The 23,019-nt window shown below is 42.3% G+C and overlaps 1 long non-coding RNA gene across 1 annotated transcript; it reads right to left on the bottom strand.

Moving 5' to 3' along the window:
• Positions 1-2,231: 2,231 nt before the first annotated feature.
• LOC140068922 (uncharacterized) lies at positions 2,232-3,995 on the bottom strand. Its single transcript, XR_011848630.1, has 3 exons — positions 3,917-3,995; positions 2,581-2,648; positions 2,232-2,376 (listed from the first exon to the last, which is right to left on the bottom strand). It is a non-coding gene; the product is annotated as an uncharacterized lncRNA (long non-coding RNA).
• Positions 3,996-23,019: the final 19,024 nt, after the last annotated feature.

Raw genomic sequence — 23,019 nt, 5'->3', positions numbered from 1 at the left:
ATACTGAGCCTCATTATGTTTTGTTTTTTTGGACGTTAGATCAAAGTTGGGTTAACCTGTAGTGTGTTTTTCCACTTTAGTTCTGTTTGTGCCTCCAAATCCAGGCCTCCAATGGTTAATAAATTTGATTTGATTTCCATTGATGATTTTTTATTTTGTTGTAAGCACATTCAGCTTTGTAAAGAACAAAACAGGCTTCTATAGTTTTTTGACAATTGCTGTGGGGAGATTGTGGTGGTAGGAGGCAAAGCTCCAGGATTCCTGTCTAGCAATGTGCCTAAAATCACCACAGCTTCCCCCAAGCCACTGCTAATAAGTTATGGAAGCACAGATATCCGCACTAAATAGATCACTGAAGGTGTTTATGGGTTAGTATCTTAGGATCAGTGGCACCTGTAGGTTCTACGTATTTGTGTCCCCATACTGAGCTTGAATTTAGTTTAGGAACACAATTCAAGCACAGTGAGAGGAGCTTCTCTTCACTTTTTTACAGAAACGCGTATGTTTGTGAACAAGGATCCGGTGTTTTCAAGTAAAAAATGCTAAATATATGGTGATTGTTCCAAGCAATTCAGTGTAAACATAGATAGGCCAAACTCCTTCCCACTGTGCTTGAAATGTGTTCCTGAGGGTGCAGTCACATGTTGCATTTACAATACATACAATCCATAACAAGCTACCAGTGCTATACAATTCAAACATTGAGTGCTCATTTCCTATAACATGTTTTTCAATGGAAACACATAGGTGATCCAGCCAAACCCCGACCCAGAGTTTGCATTCTGTTTTCTTAAATAGAATGAAAATGCTGTGTTTGTCCGCACCCAAAATAAAAATTCTGCTAGTAACATGCTTCATGGCAACAAGAGAGGGCGTAAGAACTGTGATAGCCTAGAACAGCATAGATAATAAAAATTGCCCTGCCAGTATTGGCCTCAGGACTTTCATTTAGCAAGCTTAGTCACTGGGTGTATGCAGTATACTGTTACTGAAACTATGCTCATTTTATTGTTCATTGCTCTACAATATAAGAACCCAAGTCAACATCATACACAATTTCACATAAAGGTGTATTGACACTATATTGCTTTGATCCATGGAAAGCAAGGCACAACCATTTAACCTTCTGTTTCTGTTGATACAGGTCATAAATAGCCCGTGGGATACCTATAATGCTTTCACAGTCAAGGTACGGGAAGTGACAGAAAGGAACATTTTAAACCACTACTGCAGATGACATTTAACAGCCACACAACAAGCTAACATTTATTCAGCAAACCAAGGCTTTCTTACTGTATTGTTGCCATGAATTCAGATGCTGTATAAATATTTCTCACACCGTCAATCTGTTGCTGAGAAGTATAAATATATGTTTATATATCTTCATCTAGTCATGTAAGACATGTGTCAGTATACCTGGATGAGGTGCAGAAATGTGTAGTGTGAAAAGAAAATTTGAATTTTGAGGACAGACAGCAGGTAAGCTGAACACATTTACTAGGGTATACACAATTGCTAAATTGTTAATATACAATATTGTTACAAATAATTTTACAATTTCATATTCTAAGCTGTGTTTAGGTGTTCGGGGAGGTCACATTACACACAAGCATATTGTAGATAACCCAATGACTGCTGTTAGAACCAAGTGCTTGTAAGGAGGGAGCAACTAAAGCGAGAAGATTGGAACCTTGGCCTAGTTAAGTTGATTTTAGATCTCAGTTATCAACATGTATTACTCTGGCATTAGACAATCATCTATTTTTTCTCCATTGGTCATGATCTGCCATGACCAATACTGGGTCAGATGTCCTCCATGGACATTTCAAAGTTGGCAGATAGTGACAAAATTCTTGGGTTTGAACACCTTTTATCTAATTTGTATGGCCGCCTTAAGACAGTTTCCCTAAACCCACATGACTTGCTCCCGGAAGATGTCCATAAACGTGTCTTTTACCATTCAGCTGAGATAAATTCTGCGTGTTTCACATTTAGAATGAAGGATGGATAATTTTCCCTGGCTGATCTAGAAATGTGAGCAGTCTATTTGTGTTCTATTTAGTGGCATATATTGAAGATGTATTTCTGCCTGATCCTTATTATATTCTGCTTGACTAAAAGTGACTTGCTGTAAGTAAGAATAAAACAGGGATGATTGCCTCCATGCTTTCACATATCTTCAACTCACATAATACTGCAGAAAATTCATATGGGATTAGACACAGACCACCTACTGCTCTACTTGAATTGGTTAAGGATGAATCCATTTTCCTGCTGACATGCCTTATAACTGTGGTTGGATGATCATTCCAACCTCGATTTTACTCTCAAAAATAGAAAGTAAATATTCATCCTCTGGTTTTATCAAATGTGGAACTGGAAAGTAAGAAATATATCTGATTAAAATGTATTATTAACATTATTATTGTTGTTTTACTGAAATATATGAAATATATACATTTTGTAATGTTTTGTATCTAAACCAAATTACCTTAGCAGCAGACTTATCAGCAGAAAGCCTTTGCATATTTTGTAAGATTTCAGGACATGGCTATAGAAAGTTATAGGAAGATATTTTACCTTAATGTTCCTCTGAATTGTTTTTGAAATTGATACAGGTTTTTCATGATTTCCATTTCAGTTCCAATCTGTGTTAAAAACAAGAGATCATTTGATATTTTATCACAGGCAATTTCTTCTAGCTGAATTCTAGGGATGAACATGTCACACATTTAAGATTTGAAAGGATTTGTAGTTATTGGGGGTCATTTATCTTATATCTGTTTGTTTTGGCTAGTTTTTGCTGTCTGCTTCTTTGCTAATTTATCAATCTCATCATTCTTCCTTGTGTTAAATGGGGGATCTTTTACATTTTTTTAGACATTTGTTACAAATGCCCCAAAACTATCGCACAAATGTCTAAAGTCATTTCTTTCCATTTTTTTTTTTTTCGTTTTCCGTAAGTATGGTATAGTATGGAGTTTTTTTGTACATAAACATATTGCAAATTTGAGACAATTTGAAATGATAAATGTCATTTGCAACATTTAGCACATCTGCAATAGAAGATAAATGTGTGTTACTGATGAAAAACAAATGTCCCGTGGACATTTCAAAATGTCCCCAAAAAGGCACAAAAAAATTGCAATATGCCAAAAAATGTCTCAAAAAAAGACTGAAAAAACAGGAAGAAAAATAATGACCATCATTAGGTTAAAAAAATTCGGTAAAGACCGACAAAATGTTAATGAGAAGATAACTTTTGTCTGATGAAAGGGAAAGGTAAGTAATGGTGAAAGAAAGCTAGATACAAATATAATGTGATAATGTATTAACAGATGTGAGATTAGAGAAAAAGCCAGTTTCCAGAAACAACTTGTCCATAGGTTGGATCTGGTTTTCCATGTTGACATTATTTTCATAAACTAAATGTGCTACTCAACACAACCAGTACAGAAGTGTTGTTGTATGTAACATCTGTGACCATTTAGGCTTCAGCACCATCCTCAGAAAGTGTTCATAAAGTGCAGCCCAGGATGTACTGATGAGAGTTTTTTAGATTTCAACTACTGTTAACGGTTAAGTTAGCTAAGATTTACAGATCCTTCAGCCACTCACATTTCTCTCCTGCCTAGGTGTCAGGAAAGTGATCCAATCACCTTCTGGAGTATCTGACATCTCTTCAGATTCACCTGCAATTTTAACTTTGCTTGTTATTTATCTCAATTTCTATATTTTGGATTCCTTGACCCCTTTGTCTGATTCCAGACTATGTTTTCTTTTTGATTCTTTACTGCATTGCCCTCTTGATTCTGATTGGTATTGTACACTACTCATCTATGTTTGTACTGTCCAGTCTTTGTCACTGTGTTTGCACTTTGGTGCAGAAAGAGAACATCGATCAGTTGCCAGCTACTGTTTAGGGTAGGTAAGGGCTCTCTATCCTTGTGTGTCTTTTCAGTCCATCCAAGCTGTTCCCTTACAGAAGTGTTACATTGTAACTGGAACAAAAATGAAACCATTTTTTTTTTTAATTCAGACATCCTCTTTGACATAAAATAATAACCACAAATAAATTTACTAATGGATCTCCTAGATACTATACAAATCATGAACTTCAGGCAGCTATGAGGAAGAACAAGAAAAATTAACGCTGTAATCATACCAGTGGCAGGTAATTATAACCTTAAAGAACAATAAAACATAGACCATTTGTTTCAAAACAAACACTTACTTGTCCACAGGCAACAAAACATTCTCGGTAAAGAGATAATAATACATAATATATAGGTTCAGTCATGTATTTGTGAGGTTGTGCAGTCTCTGTTCTATTTGGGTCACTGCATGATCAATTTATCCACATGGATTTCTCTTGGGTCTATTTTTCCAAAAGACATGACATCCATAGGGCTGAACCTTTTTGTAGCTTACTAAATTTGAGACATTGATTGATGTGTAGTTAAAACAAAAAAAAAACATTTATTATTGTCAATACTTCATCTTAATTAGGATTTTATTATGACAATAATCTTGAAGAAAATGTTATGGCATACTATTAGAGATGAGCGAACATGCTCGTCCGAGCTTGATGCTCGTTCGAGCATTAGCGTACTCGAAACTGCTCGTTGCTCGGACGAATACTTCGCCCGCTCGAGAAAATGGCAGCTCCCGCCGTTTTGCTTTTTGGCGGCCAGAAACAGAGCCAATCACAAGCCAGGAGACTCTGCACTCCACCCAGCATGACGTGGTACCCTTACACGTCGATAGCAGTGGTTGGCTGGCCAGATCAGGTGACCCTGGGATAGACTAGCCGCTGCCCGCGCTGCTCGGATCATTCTGTGTCTGGATGCCGCTAGGGAGAGAGCTGCTGCTGGTCAGGGAAAGCGTTAGGCTGTTCTATTAGAATAGTGTTAGGCAGGAGTGATTCTCCAAGAACCCAACAGCCCTTCTTAGGGCTACAATAACGTTCTACTTTTTTTTTTTTTTATTTGCATCTAGTACCATTTTGTGAGGAATTAGCAGGGGGACTTGCTACCGTTGTGTTTAGCTCTTAGTGGCACACATATCCACCTCAAACACCAAAGTGGGAAAATTTAGTAGGGGTTGGATTTCAATTAGGCACAGTCTGCCATTTTTCCTTTTTTATTTTACGTTTATTTTGTTTAATAACTCAGTGTCATCTCATCTGGCATAGTAGTGTGCTTTCATACTTGGCTAGAAAATAGCCATAGGAGAATCCAAATGGCTTACGCCTACAGTAGCGTTATATATTTGATTTCTGGTTGATCTGCTGGTGGCTGTACTTGCTGCAGTGCATCTACTAGCCAATTGTGAGCAATTTGTAGTGAGACTTGCAACCGCTGTGTTTTGCGCATAGTGACGCACATATCCATTGCAAAGACCGAAGTGGGAAAATTTAGTAGGGGTTGGATTTCAATTAGGCACAGTCTGCCATTTGTCCTTTTTTATTTTACGTTTATTTTGTTTAATAACTCAGCGTCATCTCATCTGGCATAGTAGTGTGCTTTCATACTTGGCTAGAAAATAGCCATAGGAGAATCCAAACGGCTTACGCCTACAGTAGCGTTATATATTTGATTTCTGGTTGATCTGCTGGTGGCTGTACTTGCTGCAGTGCATCTACTAGTCAATTGTGAGCAATTTGTAGTGAGACTTGCGACCGCTGTGTTTTGCGCTTAGTGACGCACATATCCATTGCAAAGACCGAAGTGGGAAAATTTAGTAGGGGTTGGATTTCAATTAGGCACAGTCTGCCATTTGTCCTTTTTTATTTTACGTTTATTTTGTTTAATAACTCAGCGTCATCTCATCTGGCATAGTAGTGTGCTTTCATACTTGGCTAGAAAATAGCCATAGGAGAATCCAAACGGCTTACGCCTACAGTAGCGTTATATATTTGATTTCTGGTTGATCTGCTGGTGGCTGTACTTGCTGCAGTGCATCTACTAGCCAATTGTGAGCAATTTGTAGTGAGACTTGCGACCGCTGTGTTTTGCGCTTAGTGACGCACATATCCATTGCAAAGACCTAATTGGGAAAATTTAGTAGGGGTTGGATTTCAATTAGGCACAGTCTGCCATTTGTCCTTTTTTATTTTACGTTTATTTTGTTTAATAACTCAGCGTCATCTCATCTGGCATAGTAGTGTGCTTTCATACTTGGCTAGAAAATAGCCATAGGAGAATCCAAACGGCTTACGCCTACAGTAGCGTTATATATTTGATTTCTGGTTGATCTGCTGGTGGCTGTACTTGCTGCAGTGCATCTACTAGCCAATTGTGAGCAATTTGTAGTGAGACTTGCGACCACTGTGTTTTGCGCTTAGTGACGCACATATCCATTGCAAAGACCGAAGTGGGAAAATTTAGAAGGGGTTGGATTTCAATTAGGCACAGTCTGCCATTTGTCCTTTTTTATTTTACGTTTATTTTGTTTAATAACTCAGTGTCATCTCATCTGGCATAGTAGTGTGCTTTCATACTTGGCTAGAAAATAGCCATAGCAATAGGATAGCATCGTTTGGTTTTAAAAACTCAAAAACACAAAAAAAAAAAAAAAACACAAAAAAAAGTTAAAAAAAAATTAAAGCTATAACTCTCATTTTAAAAATGTTTAACCCGAGGGCTAGGGGTAGAGGACGAGGGCGGGGACGTGGGCGTCCAACTACTGCAGGGGTCAGAGGCCGTGGTCCTGGCCGGGGTGAGACACCACCTGCTTATGAGGGAGCAGGGGAACGCCGCAGAGCTACACTCCCTAGGTTCATGTCTGAAGTTACTGGGACTCGTGGTAGAGCACTGTTGAGGCCAGAACAGTGCGAACAGGTGATGTCGTGGATTGCTGACAATGCTTCGAGCAATTTGTCCACCAGTCAGTCTTCCACGCAGTCCACCCATGTCACCGAAATCGCCACTCCTCCAGCTCCTGCACCTCAGCCTCCTCCCCCCCAGTCTGCCCCCTCCCAGGAAAATTTGGCATTTGAACCGGCATACTCTGAGGAACTGTTTTCTGGACCCTTCCCACAGTCACAAACCACTTGTCCGGTTGCTGCTGAGCAATTTTCCGATGCCCAGGTTTTCCACCAGTCACAGTCTGTGGGTGATGATGACCTTCTTGACGTAGTGGAAGTGTGTAAAGAGGTGTCCGACGATGAGGAGACACGGTTGTCAGACAGTGGGGAAGTTGTTGTCAGGGCAGGAAGTCCGAGGGGGGAGCAGACTGAGGGATCGGAGGATGATGAGGTGACAGACCCAAGCTGGGTTGAGAGGCCGGGTGAACACAGTGCTTCTGAGACGGAGGAGAGTCCTCGACCAGAACAGGTTGGAAGAGGCAGTGGTGGGGCCAGATGGAGAGGCAGGGCCAGAGCTTGTGCATCAGCGCCAAATGTGTCAACTAGTGAAGCTCCCGTGGCGAGGGCTCTTGCTCAGAAGTCTGGAGGTTCTTTAAGGAAACACCGGATGACCGACGGACTGTGGTGTGCAACATTTGCCAAACCAGGCTCAGCAGGGGTTCCACCACTACTAGCTTAACTACCACCAGTATGCGCAGGCATATGAATGCTAAACACCCCACTCAGTGGCAACAAGCCCGTTCACCTCCGGCCGTGCACACCACTGCTCCTTCCCCTGTGTCAGCTGATAGTCAGCCCCCTGCCCAGGACCCTGCCACAAAAACCCCATCGTCGCCTCCACGATCCTCCACAGCATCCACCAGCGTTCAGCTCTCCATACCCCAGACGCTGGAGCGGAAACGCAAATATAGTGCAACCCACCCGCACGCCCAAGCCCTTAATGTCCACATCTCCAGATTGCTTAGCCTGGAGATGCTGCCCTATAGGCTAGTAGAGACCGAGGCCTTTCGCAACCTCATGGCGGCGGCCGCCCCTCGGTATTCGGTCCCCAGCCGCCACTACTTTTCCCGATGTGCCGTCCCAGCCCTGCACCAGCACGTGTCAGACAACATCACCGTGCCCTGACCAACGCCGTTTCTGACAAGGTCCACCTGACCACGGACACGTGGACGAGTGCTGCCGGGCAGGGCCACTATATATCGCTGACGGCACATTGGGTTAACTTGGTGGAGGCTGGGACCGAGTCTGACCCTGGGGCTGGTCATATACTGCCGACGCCGAGGATTGCGGGGCCTACCTCGGTCCAGGTGTTTCAGGCCTACTATGCCTCCTCCTCCTCCCACCCCTCCTCCACCTCCTCCTCCGAACTACCATCCGTGGGCACGACGCCATCAGTCGGTAGCTCTAGGCACAGCAGCAGTGCCGTTGCTAAGCGACAGCAGGCGGTGCTCAAACTGCTGAGCCTAGGCGATAAAAGGCACACCGCCCAAGAGCTATTACAGGGCATCACGGCGCAGACTGATCTGTGGCTGGCACCGCTGAACCTGAAGCCAGGCATGGTTGTGTGTGACAACGGCCGTAACCTGGTGGCGGCTCTGCAACTCGGCAGACTGACACTTGTGCCATGCCTGGCCCATGTGTTAAATCTGATAGTTCAGCGTTTCCTCAAGACATACCCCAATCTGTCAGATTTGCTCACGAAGGTGCGCCGCATCTGTGCGCATTTCAGGAAGTCCAGCACAGATGCTGCCACTCTCAGGGCAGCGCAGCGCCGCCTCCAACTGCCCGCTCACCGACTGTTGTGTGACGTGCCCACGAGGTGGAATTCAACACTGACCATGTTATCCAGAGTTTACCAGCAGCGCCGAGCCATTGTAGACTGCCAGATGTCAACTTCCACCAGAACTGGTAGTCAGGTCAGTCAGCTTCCTCAAGTCTACAATGAGGAGTGGACGTGGATGTCTGATATCTGTCAGGTGCTGAGTAACTTTGAGGAGTCAACACAGATGGTCAGTGGCGATGCCGCCATCATCAGCCTCACCATCCCGCTGCTTGGCCTGTTGAAAAACTCTCTGATCAGCATGAAGTCGGAAGCTTTGCGCTCGTCACAAGAGACGGGGGAAGAAGATTCCCTTGTTGATAGCCAAAGCACCCTTAGGTCTGTTTCTCAGCGCATATCGGAGGAGGTGGAGGTGGAGGAGGATGAGGAGGAAGAGGAGGAGAATGTTGGCGAGACACAAGAGGGGACCATTGTTGAGTCCTTCACTGTTCAGCGTGTATGGGCAGAAGAAGAGGAGTTGGAGGAGTTGGAGGAGGAGGAAATGGACAGTCAGGCCAGTGAGGGGAGTGAATTCTTACGCGTTGGTACTCTGGCGCATATGGCAGATTTAATGCTAGGCTGCCTATCCCGTGACCCTCGCGTTCAAAGAATTTATTCCAGCACCGATTACTGGGTGTTCACTCTCCTGGACCCACGGTACAAGCAAAATCTTTCCACTCTCATCCCTGCAGAGGAAAGGAGTGTGAGAATGCATGAATACCAGCAGGCCCTGGTTCACAAGCTGAAACAGTATTTCCCTTCTGACAGCGCTAGCTGCAGAGTGCGTAGTTCTGCGGGACAAGTAGCGAGGGAGAGTAGGCGAGCAGGCAGCTTGTCCAGCACTGGCAAGGGTACGCTTTACAAGGCTTTTGCCAGCTTTATGTCACCCCAGCAAGACACTGTCACCTGTCCCCAGTCTCGGCAGAGTAGGGCTGATCTTTACAGAAAGATGGTGAGGGAGTACGTAGCTGACCATACCATCGTCCTAAATGATCACACAGCTCCCTACAACTACTGGGTTTCAAAGCTGGACATGTGGCACGAACTGGCGCTGTACGCCTTGGAGGTTCTTGCCTGCCCTGCCGCTAGCGTCTTGTCCGAGCGGGTTTTCAGTGCAGCTGGTGGCATCATCACCGATAAGCGTACACGCCTGTCGACTGACAGCGCTGACAGGCTGACGCTTATTAAGATGAATAAAGCCTGGATTTCTCATAATTTCCAATCTCCACCAGGTGAAGGAAGCTCAACCTGAATAATTGATCCACTCCTCCTCCTCCTCATTTTCCTCCTTCTCCTCCTCTTTGTACAGTAAAGCAGAGGAAACTGGCTATTTTTTGACAGGGCCCACTGGCTCTAGCTATAGTACTTTATGCATTTAATTTTTCTGGAGGGCCACCGACCCGGTCCTCTGTTTTAAACAATTTTTGGGAGTGCCACATACAGGCACTCAATCTATTCAATTTTTCTGGAGGGCCACCTACCTGCTCCTCTGGTTTGAAAACTTTTTGGGACTGCCACATACAGGCACTCAATCGATTAAATTTTTCTGGAGGGCCACCTACCTGCTCCTCTGGTTTGAAAACTTTTTGGGACTGCCACATACAGGCACTCAATCTATTCTATTTTTCTGGAGGGCCACCTACCTGCTCCTCTGGTTTGAAAACTTTTTGGGACTGCCACATACAGGCACTCAATCTATTCTATTTTTCTGGAGGGCCACCTACCTGCTCCTCTGGTTTGAAAACTTTTTGGGACTGCCACATACAGGCACCCAATCTATTCTATTTTTCTGGAGGGCCACCTACCTGCTCCTCTGGTTTGAAAATTATTTGGGACTGCCACATACAGGCACTATCCAAATTAAATTGTCTCCATAGCAGCCTCCACACGTTGTCTCCATTGCTACCTCCAAAAGTCGTCCATATAGCTGCCTCCATACATCGTCCCTTTATCAAACGAGGTGTGTCAGGCAAAAATTTGGGTTGTTTTCATGGATTCCACATCAAAGTTGTTAACTTTGTCGCCACCCAGCTGTGTTATCCACAAAATATACTAATAAACTTTTATCATTTACCAATATTATTTCAGCGCTTCTTGCGCATCTGTTTACATTCCTCTCACCCGCCATATCCCAAACTTATAAGAACGCTACTACACTTGATCTTATACAAAAGGTTCTTAGAAGTGCTGTTTGGGGAGTAGCCTAGAGACAGGGGCTTGGATTGGCGAAAGCTCGCCTGGCTGCGGAGCGCCAGCTCCATCCCAAGATCCAACTAACATAGTTTTAACTGCAGCACCTTTAATCTACTACTAGTTCACTGCCTCCATAATAATAATAATAATCTTTATTTATATAGCGCCATCATATTCCGTAGCGCTTTACAAATCATAGGAAACAAATACAAATGTAATGTAACAGAGCACAACATTTGTATGGAACAACAGGAGTGAGGTCCCTGCTCGCCAGAGCTTACGGTTTATGAAGATGATGGGGTAACACGAGGTAAAAGAATATTTAATGGTCAAGCCATTCTTCTTAGGGAATAGAACAAAATATAATAAATGGAATTGCTGTCGCTTGAACCACTCAGCCGTCATCTTATATACCAGGTCCAGGGTGAATGGGACTGTAGAGAAGTCTGGTGCCTGTTGGTTGCTGGATAACAGATGGGAGGACGACACAGGACGGGTTAGTAGAAGAGTTAAAACTTCATGCAGTTAATGAGTGTTATAGGCTTGCCTAAAGAAATGGGTTTTAAGAGCACGTTTGAAACTTTGGAGGTTAGGTATTAGTCTGATAGTCCAGGGCAGAGCATTCCATAGAATTGGTGCAGCTCTAGAGAAGTCTTGGAGACGCGAGTGGGAGGTCCGCACTAGGGTAGAGGTTAATCTAAGATCACTGGCGGATCTAAGAGCACGGGTTGGGCGATAGACTGAGATAAGAGAGGAGAGGTAGGGGGGTGCAGCATTATACAGAGCTTTATGGATGAGGGTTATTATTTTAAACTATTCGAAAGGAGACTGGCAGCCAGTGCAGCTACTGGCATGAACTGTAAGCATACATGGTCCCCTTATCAAACGAGCTGTGTCAGGCAGAATTTTGGGTTGTTTTCATGGCTTCCACAACAAACTTGTTAACTTTGTCGCCACCCTGCTGTGTAATCCACAAAAAATACTGGCAAACTTTTATCATTTACCGATATTATTTCAGCGCTTCTTGCGCATCTGTTTACATTCCCCTCACCCGCCATATCCTAAACTTATAAGAACGCTACTACACTTGATCTTATACAAAAGGTTCTTAGAAGTGCTGTTTGGGGAGTAGCCTAGAGACAGGGGCTTGGATTGGCGAAAGCTCGCCTGGCAGCGGAGCGCCAGCTCCATGCCAAGATCCAACTAACATAGTTTTAACTGCAGCACCTTTAATCTACTACTAGTTCACTGCCTCCATACATGGTCCCCTTATCAAACGAGCTGTGTCAGGCAGAATTTTGGGTTGTTTTCATGGCTTCCATGTTAACTTTGTCGCCACCCTGCTGTGTAATCCACAAAATATACTGGCAAACTTTTATCATGTACCGATATTATTTGAGGGCTTCTTGCTCACCTCCTTTGGTTCCTCTCTGCCACCCATTGGTTTGAAGCCTGAGTCCATTTAGGGTATGTCGCCATGACACTCTCCAGCCTGCCGCTGCTGCCTCTGCATGCCGTCCCCTATAGTGTCAGGGTCAATTATTGGATGTTTTAGATGCTATCTAGCTTCATTCTGTCACTCTGTCATGGCCATGCTGTTGCCCATAATTTTGGCATAATGGTGCGATTATGCAGCCTCAGAGGCATCCATGCATGCTGCCCCTGCTGTTTCCTGTCCATTTCCGTGGTGTTTCCATCCTTTTCTGAGGTTCCCAGGTGTTTGGCCAAGCTTCCCTGTGCAGAGCCTTGGTCCCCTTGAAAAATGCTCGAGTCTCCCATTGACTTCAATGGGGTTCGTTATTCGAGACGAGCACTCGAGCATCGGGAAAAGTTCGTCTCGAATAACGAGTACCCGAGCATTTTAGTGCTCGCTCATCTCTACATACTATTAAAGAGAACCTGTCACCTTTTCTGACTTGGCTATTTTATTAAATGATTTATTTCCATGAAATAGCCATACTTAAGCAACTTTTATTTAAACTCTAGGTTGATTGGTCTTCCCTTGTTTTTTTATAGAATATAAATATTTATTTCAATTCTTGCAAAACATAATAAAAAATGGATGCCATTTTTAAATGTATCTCCTAGAAAACCGCAATAAAAAATACAATATCTAAATAATCCAACAAAACTCCCCCACCCTATCACTTCCCGAAACGTAGAGAGGGAGCAGAAAAAGAGAAGGGAAAAAAACTACAGAAAAAAACCCTCAAAACCATTGCTCTTATGTTCTTTTTATATAAATCGTTTTATAACAATATATAACATCACATATATGTACAGGCTGTTGTCTCGGTATACAGTGTTCCCGAGATAAAAGGTTAAACCAAGTTTAGTATTGCGAGAAAGTACAGCCTGATAAGTCTAGTTAAGGAGCAACAAATTGTGATAACATACAAACAAAAACTTAAACTAAGTACACATAGTTTTCTCTGTCATAATCTAATCTTACAATTATAAAGATCGCTCTTGCTCACTTGCTCATCCGAATAGTCTCGCACATAACTGGATATTTGTAAATTGTTAACCAAGTCATGTTAGTACATTCTCTAGGTAGCCATAATTTATCAAATTTATCATGGGTTCTCAATTCCCAACTAGCTAGCTCTTCTAATCGGTGTATACTAAACGGTCTAGCCACTCTCCAATGGTAGGTGGTTCTTTTTGTAACCATTTAGGAGGTATGGTAAATTTTGCAGCCTGAACTAGGTGGGTTGTCAGATCCCTGCTACTGGGTTTCCAGGTATTGTTAGGTAGCCATAGCAGTACCGATACTGGGCTTAGTTTAATAGCTTTCTCTGTTATATTGGTGATGAGTTGCTCCACTGCCTGCCAGAAGCGGTGCAGTTTGGGACATCTCTAATAAATTTGACCCACCGTGCCTCCTGGGTTGCCACATCTCCAACAATTATCTGCTTTTAGTAGCCTTTTTTTTTACTAATACTGAAGGTGTGTTGTACCAGCGTGTCATCAGCTTAAATGAGTTCTCCTGTATTTTGACACAGCGAGAAAAGCCATGTGACCTGGAATTAATCATTTTGATTTGTGTAAGATTGAAATTTGTATTTAAATCTTTCTCCCATTCTCTTATATAGGCCGGAGTGGCAGCATGCCCTTGGCTTAGTATGTAATCATAGAAAATAGATAAGAGACCCCTAGGTAATGTGTCCTGTAGTAGCCATTTCTCTAGCCACGTGGGGTCATGTAGAAGTGGATGCTTCTTGAGTAGATCAGCTTAGTTGTGCTTAAGCTCCTCCTTTTGCAAAAAAATTAGTGTGTCTATGTGCTCTGGCCCTTCTCCACTGATGTCCTGTATTTTTTGTTTGTGGAAGTTTGGGATATCTTCTAGAACGTGCCATATGTCTGATGCATCGGCCCCTTTTCCTGGTCTGAGTAGCATAGGGAGGAGGTTAGTGGGCATAAGAGGGGAAAGGCATCCTATAAGTCGAATGTGCTGTGATAGTATTTTAATTGTTTGGATGGTTCCTCTGGTGATTGGGTTTTCTCAGGCAGATGATGTGTCTATGTTCCATAATCCATCTGACCTAGACTCAGTAATTCTCTTTCTAGGTCTAAATATGGAGCTCTCAGGTGTTTGTTATGTAGCAGAACCCAACGCTTCAGGTGAATTGCTCTATAATAGGTGAGGGAGTCAGGCAGTCCACATACACCAAACAGTTTTTTAAGCTTCAATTTATCATATGGTACTCTCGCCTTTTTTCCTTTCCACAAAAAGGAGATAAACAAGGATCTTATTCTTGTGAAAAAAGTTTCCTGGTACTATGATTGGCAGGGTTTGTAATAGATATAACAGTTTGGGCATTATGAAGGTCTTTAGAAGGTTTTCCCTCCCCATCCAGGAGACGTACGGCAGAGCTAGGGAGTTGAGTGAGGTGGTGATTTGGTTTAGTAAAGGTAAGTAATTCTCTTTGAATAGCCAGGCACTTTTCTTGGTTAGATAAATCCCTAAATATTTCAATTTTGTTGGCCGCAAGGTAAATGGGAAGTTCCTCCTCAAACTTTCAACTATTTGTTGTGGGTAAGAATTATTGAGTGCCTCCGATTTAGAGAGATTCACTTTAAAATTAGAGAGTTTGGGGTTTTGGGGTCTGATAAAAGCAATAATAAATCGTCTGCAAATGCAGCATTAAGGTGTGTCTGTTTCCCAATCGTCACCCCTATTATATGTGGGTGTAATCTTATGGCTTGAAGGAGAGTTTCAATCACCATGATAAATAGGGTGGGGGAAAGAGGGCAACCCTGTTGTGTGCCATTGGAGATTTTAAATGGGACAGAAAGGATTCCATTTACTTTGATTGTGACCTTATTGTATAAGGTCATAATGGCGGCTATGAATTGTGGTGGAATGCCAAAGGTGTTCAGTGTGGCCTCTAAGTACTACCTGTCCACTCGGTCGAATGCTTTTTCAGCACCCGTTCCAAGCAGCACAAGAGGTGTCTTTTTAGATTGGGCATAATGTATGGCGTGTATTACTCTGGAAGAGTTATTATTGCCTTCCCTGCCTAGGACAAACCCCGCTTGTTCAGGGTTTATTAAGGTGGGTAGGTGAGGGCCTAATCGCCTTGCTAGGAGCTTGGCCCAAATTTTTTTGTCTACATTCAATAATGAAATCGGTCTGTAACTTCCACAGCGCTCAGGATTCTTACCCGGTTTGGGTACTACCGTGACTACTGTCGCCATTAATGCTTGTGGTGGTAATGCTCCTCCTGTTAGCAGTGAGTTGCCCCAATCTGTTAGGTGTGGAATTAATTCTTTAGAGATTTTTTTGTAGTAGCCTGCTGGCAGTCCATCAGGTCCTGGACTTTTGCCCATGGGTAAAGCTTTTAAGATGCCTGCAACTTCTTCTGGGTTTATAGGGGCTATGAGTTTAGCTTGAGCTTGTTCATCTAGTGGGTAGGGCTAATTTGTGTAAGAAATCTTCCGTACATCTCTGTATATCTGGGGTTGTATTTTTATCCTTATTAGTTATATTATATAGGTCCTGATAAAAGATCCTGAAGGCTTCAGCAATTTTAGCTGTTTTGGTGGATTTGTCCCCTGTGTGTGTAGTTATAGAGGATACGAATGCATTATCCCTTTCCTTTTTGAGTAAAAAGGACATTTGCTTATTCCCTTTATCTCCATGTGCATAATGCTTGAACTTAGCATTTTGAAATTGTTTTGCAGCTTTGATATTTAGGTGGTCTAAGAGTTCGTTTCGTAGGTGCGCTAACTGGTCGATGTAAGCTTGACTTGTGGAATGTATATTAAGTATTTCTAAGGCTGATATGCGGTGTAATAAATCATTAAGTTTAGCCGTTTTTTGTTTCTTAAGGCAGGCCCCTAGTTCTCTCAGCTCCCCTCCAATCACCCCTTTGTGAGTTTCCCATGTGATAGTGTATGATGAGTCTAAGGGTTTGTTTTCTGGAAAGAAGGTGTTAATTCTCTTTGCAAAATGAGCCACAGTATCTGGAGAGTCTAGTAATGTCTCGTTGAGTCGCTAGTTTGTTCTTCCTTTAGGAAAATCAGTTATTTGGATTGTTGCTGAGACTGGGGTGTGGTCTGAAAGGGTTAATGTCCCTATTTCTCCAGATCTTACATTCTCAATATAAGAAGTGGAGCAAAAGATATAGTCCAATCATTGGTAGACCCTCTGAACAGCAGAAGAGTGGGAGTAATCCCTGGCGTTAGGGTGCAAAGTCCTCCAAGAATCTAATACATCAATGTTGTTCAGTGCCTTTTATGCAGAGCTAAGTGTATTTTGAGATTGGGATGACATTCCTGTGGAGCAGTGAAGTGTTGGTTGGAGAGCTAAGTTAATATCCCCACCTATGATTGTGATCCCTTCTGCTAGATCATTTACCTTTTTCAGTGTCTCCCGCAGCCAGGATGATTGCCCTTTATTAGGGCCATAAATAAAGACCAAAGTGGTTATGGTGGTTCCTATTTTCCCTTTTATCAGAACGCATCTTCCCTCTGGGTCTACCAATGTCAAAAGATGAGTGAAGGGGAGCGATTTAGATATCAGAATGCTGGCGCCCCTAGCGACTTTGTCATAAGTGCTATGAAAGCACTGATTGAATTTTTATTATGGGAATTTGAATTGGGTTTCTTGAATAAAACAAATATCTGATTTGGTGTTTTGCGAAAGGGTTAGGATCTGTGCCCTTTTCCTGGGTGTGTTAATACCTCTAACATTAAAGGTTGTTGCTTTGACATTTGTCCAGTGGTGTGGGAGACAGTGAACAAGGCCTATTCGGATGGTCCACGCGCAGCGTGTGTACTATGGTAAAGAACAAAAAATAACAACAAGTTAAGCAATCTATTAATAAATGCAAAACATAGAATAAAATCGAAGATTCACTTGTTATGCTACTGCATTCAACTTTCTGGTGTTGAGTATACTCATCCATTATTTGTAATGGATAGGATTACTTGTCTATGGGTTGAGCCTCACTAAAGTGTGGGGGGGGGGGGTAGGGAGTATAGTGAAGGTGAGTGATGCCCAAGGGTTGTTAGTGAGGGTTTCTTTAGGCCTGATCTGGTAAGCTAACCTGCATCCACTTTGCGTTGCTGGTCGCCCTGATTAGGCTTTAGTGTTTATTAATGATGGAGGCTCCTCCAGCCTCTGGGGGATGTGAGTGTTATTGATATCTAAAGAGAAAGGGACTAGTCAGGGAGTAGAGGTTGATATACATCTTGGCATGTTGGTGATGTAACACATATTGAGAGAGGGGGGGTGAAAGTGGGGGTGGTGAGTAGGGACATAACGGCTGTCATTCCCTACCAGTGGTTCCAGCCGCCAACAGGTTGTAATCTGCAGTACTCTGCTAGTATGTATTAATAGCTCGGTGGAGGTAGGGGAGAGAGAGGGAAAAGGGAGGGGGGGAAGGGGGGAAGGAAGGCTAAGGGGAGGAGGGGATGGAGGTGAATATAGTGGGGGGTATAGGGAGATAGGAATAAGGTGCGAGTCTAGGAGAAGAGTGAAACATTGAATAAAAACAAGTTGGTGGTACAGGGGGGATAAATCGTAGCATCTCCAGCCTTAAGTAACTATGGTAATTAAGGTAACATCTCTTAATGTGAATGGACTTAAGAGCCCATTCAAAAGATCTAAAATGTGGAGAGAAGCTTTAAGATCCAAAGCAGATGTGCTTTGTGTCCAATAGACACATATAAACCAAGAGGATTCTTTTAGACTGTGGCATCCACAGTTTCCACACATATTCGTTGCTCCTGCTACAGAGAAAAAGAGAGGGGTTATGCTAGCCCTAAAAAAGTCACTAGCCTTTTCATTAATTGAAGAAATTTTGGACCTTGGGGAAGGTTCAACATAATAATTTGTTCCATTAATAATATCATATATACTTTGGTAACGGTTTATTATGATCCTAAGTCAAACCAAATCAAATTTTACCGTGTTCTGTTTGAGAAGGTGAATCTATGCAAAAAGGGATCTGTGCTACTAATGGGTGATTTTAACATAAGAATGTAGCCAGCCATGGATACCTCTAATTACAACCAGGGGGACACAGCCTCTGATATATTCAAGCTAGCTCATAAGGAAAAGCTCCTAGAAGTCTGGAGACTCCATCACACACAAGAGAAAGATTATACCTTCTTTTCCCACCCTCACAAATGTATTTGTGCATAGGCCTATTTTTAGCGGATCAGCTGCTATATACTGTACCAGAATATACCAGGTGGACTTACTTATCGAACGGATTCACAGGCTCCCAAGGCTAAAAACCTGCCACCAAATGGGCCCCATAAATCATAAAATTGGCTTATTTGCCGATGACGTGATCATCGCAGTGACACGTCCACAATTTTCCTTAGATGCTGTTACGGAAATTATTGACACATGCAGTAAACGCTTTATAGTCCCTAATCTTGACTATGAATATTCTGGCACAAGAATAGGAACAACTTAAGTTATTGTTCCCCTTTAAATGGGCGACTGACTCTATACCATACTTGGGCATACAACTTGGTTTTCCTATTGGTAAGCTTTTTAAAAAAAATTATATTCCCCTCTTAGTACAAGCAGAACAGGATTATGCCAAGGCCCAAATTTCAAGGGTAGGGAGAGTGGCTACAATAAAATTGATCCTGCAACCTAAAATTATTTATGTTTTTAGAAACATTCCTATGTTTGTGCTAAAATCCTTCTTTACAAAACTGCAAACAGTGATAAACAAGTATGTTTGGTTGCATGGAAGACCGAGTGTAGCAGCTTAGATTCTGTACAGACCTCTACAAGACGGTGGGTAGGTCTTCCGTGCCTGTCTGCATACTATGCGGTGGCAATATTAGAACAAGCAAGGCAATGGCTGATGCAGGGTCCCCCAAAACATTGGGTACAAATATAAAATGATGTATCACGGAAGGGATCAATGTCAGTGCACCTATGGGCTTTGGCTTGGGTAAGTCGTTTCTGATGCCACCATTGTTGACCGTGTCAGTGGGATCGAAAAAAAATGGTTGAACTACTCATTATATAACCCAAACCTTTGTCTGAGAATAAGGGATCTTCCATGTAAATGGATAGCTCGCTTTTTGGAAGATTTAGATGAGAACTTAGGGGAGAAAAACATTTTCTGGCATTTTCAGAAATTAGTTCAAAATATCAGTTACCAAAACAGGATTTGTACATGTTTTTAAGACTGCGACACTTTATCCCAAATACCCCATCCCCATCGGGGGATACCAATTGTGCTTTATTTAGTAGGGCCTTTTTGTACCCCAAAAAGACTGCGTACAAAGCCATAATTGCATCAGAGGCAAACCCTATCAATACATACCGAGTAAGAGAAAGAGATCTGGCATTCACCGTTTGTATAAAATGTTCAATCTTTATTCCAATGAGCTTAAAAGTCTTTGCTAGCAGGGGCCCACAAGAGGAGATGGCCCGTTTCATGCTACAAGCGCTTATTCCTGCGGATGTAGACCTATAGGAAAAAAAACAAAAAGTGTACTCACCTTCTGACGTGCCCCCCCGGAAAGGTTCTCTTCCATACATCGCGGCCACGGAAACGGCTCCATGTCCCAGTCCATTGCAGGCATTGTGACATCAGCCGCACGCTGCCATTCTAATGTGTGTGCCGGTCATCAGTACACACATTATGATGTCATAGAGCCTGCGACGGACCCTGCAGGGAAATGGAGCCAATGCAGGAGCCACGATGGACAGAAGAGGACCTGCCGGGGGGCGTCAGAAGGTGATTACACTTTTTGGTTTTTTTTCCTACAGGCATTATATTGGGGTCAGGGGCTGAAAGGCTATATACTAGAGGGGACTGGCAGGTTATATACTCCAGGGGTCTGGTAGGCTATTTACTACAGGTGGCTGGCAGGCTATATACTACAGCGGCTGTCTGGATATACGTATACTAGAGGGGCTGGCTATATACTAGAGGGGCTGGATGGCTATATACTATGGGGGCTGGCTATATACTACGGGGAATGGCAGGCTATATACTACAGGGGTTGCAGGCAACATTCTACAGGGGCTGGCAGGATATATACTACAGGGGCTGGCTGGCTATATACTATAGGGGCTGGCTATATACTACAGGTGGCTGGCAGGCTGTTTACTACAAGAGACTGGCTGGCTATATACTACAGGAGCTGGCTGGCTATATACTACAGGGGCTGGCAAGCTATATACTACAGGGGATGGCTATATACTTGGAGGTAGGATGGGCTTTGACAAATACATTTCTCACCCTTGGCTTATACTGGAGTCAATAGGTTTTTGCAGTTTTTGTTCAAATCAGGGGTCTCGGCTTATACTTGAGTATATACAGTAACTTGCTTTCTTACTTTGGTGTATGGAGTTGCTTACACTGTGTATAAGTCTTTTGATCTCATAGAAACTGATATGCAACCATTATGACAACACGCCTCCCATTGGCCACTGCTCTTTATGTGCTCTGGTGAGGGTTTCACCTTGGCAACTAACAGGTTAACAACCTCAATCCGCTCCAGCAACAATAACAGCAATTGTATCAGAAGAATTGAGCTCATGAGCCCTCTCTACACAATTTTAGTGTACTATGACATATAAAGTTTTCAGACAACCATCTAAAATGGTTTTCTAAAAGACTGTTAATGGACCGAAACCAATTTTTTTTCTACGTAATTAGAACATCTTTTGTGATTATATCACTCTAGTTATGAGTCTCTCAATTTCTTTATACAACTGCTTTCAGATGGACAAAATATTTTTGTATTTTATGGTCCGTATTAGTGTTGTAAATCTTGTTCTGACCGCAAGTCAAATGACCTGACCAGACAGAAACATAAATCCCCATAATGCTACTAGCTCGGGGGTAATGGTTAGAGTCACAGTATGGACGGGATTCGGGCCATGATGTGGACAGATTGTTTCCATCTAAATTCGGCCCTAGCCATATAATGCACATTTAAATTCTCTTGGAAATCCCCTTGAATATATATAAAAATATGTACACAATGTACACAGGTTATTTGACAAAGTAAATAAAATGCGGCCAAGAATAGGAAACATTGTTTCTCGAAGGGATGAGTGCTTGTTGAAGCTGAAAATTACTCATTTCTATGAAAACGGCAAGTCCTTCCCAACAGAGAGTGAGGTGTCTCATATCAGCTGAACCTAAATGAAATACTGATATTGAGCAGACAACTATATTCAGAACATGTTTTCAGAACTAGTTTACCCCCTGTGGTGATAGAGATGTACAGTATGCAGGCCTCCTACTACAAACCATTGCCATTTGTCACCTATTAATCCACAATTTTATGTTTATTATTATGGTAATGAAATTTGTAGACATATATAATTCTTTCCTTGAGCTAAAGAATAACATTTAAAAAAAAAAAATAGATGTGTATATTTATGCCAGAAGTCTATTACTGGCAGAATGTTTGACCCCTGGCTACCAAGTCATAATTGTTATCCATTATTTGCCGTCTGTGTATTTACAAAAGAATTTCCAAGAAATTCTTTATTTTCACAAGCCTACATTATGGCACAATAAATGATGTAGTATCCAGGAATAAATTATATATTTGCTATAGGAAAATTAAGTGAGGCATCAGATTCATCTTCTTAATGGAAAAAACACCCTTACTAGGAAAAAACATTTTTTGTAATTTTTAGGGTATTTTTATGGCTTAACCACTTAATAACAGGTTAAGAAATATTTACGAGTCATGTGCACTACAGAGGTTAACAAAGGTCTCTAGTGAAAATACAGCTTCAAAAAGCTGTTTACTTTTCTTTAATTATGTATGGATTTCCGTAAATCAGTATATAAAACCTAGAAATTGGGTGATGTCACAATGGCCCACATTTATTTTGCAGTGTACCAATTTATGCTTAAACTGAGTGCAGCAGTTTTTTTGGTGCAGTGGGTTTAATTGGCATGCGCCACAACAATATTTGGACTTCGGACATAAATGTGGTGGCCGGTGGAAATCGGCAATGGACACAGTGCCGCTGCGACACATAACTATCGCAAGCACTTCATAAATACATGTATAAGCATATGTATTTATGTGCAAAATGCACCTAAAAATGGCATAGCCAATAATTCTGGGCCATTATCTCATGGTCATCACCTCCTTCTTCTTGTGCAAATATGTTTTCAAGAATGGAATAAGGAAAACATATTTGCATATTTCCCAGAATCCCCAAATGGAGCATCAATGGGTGTAAGTCTCCACCCTCCCACAAGGCAGACTCTATTGGTAAAGTCTCCGTATGGAGAACTCTCATTTCCTGACCCTAATTCTTCTTGTAGGATAAATAAGTATAGGTTGTACCATTCAGAATCTCCAGGGCGTAGGAGACACAAACTGATTTCACGGCTAATGGTAAATAGTTAAAGAGCTACAGTCATTCAGTTATAATACTGTTGTGCAGTTGCTTATGTGATGCTGTGATAACTAAAGGGACTAATAGCAGAGTAGAGAATAAACATCTAAACATTTATTAAAAAAAGTAAGATTGCATCTGACCCTATTGATCCCCTTTCTCTTCATGGGCATCTGATGTTGGTGGATGAGGTGCTGGGGCACATCTGCTGCCTACCTGACTACTCAGGTACTCAGTACTCCCCACAGACTACTCAGAGAGTTAAATCTATCTGGAGCA

The sequence above is a fragment of the Engystomops pustulosus genome, chromosome 7, assembly GCF_040894005.1.
Source record: "Engystomops pustulosus chromosome 7, aEngPut4.maternal, whole genome shotgun sequence".
Taxonomy (NCBI): Eukaryota; Metazoa; Chordata; class Amphibia; order Anura; family Leptodactylidae; genus Engystomops; species Engystomops pustulosus.
This window is presented reverse-complemented; position numbering and strand designations above follow the sequence as displayed.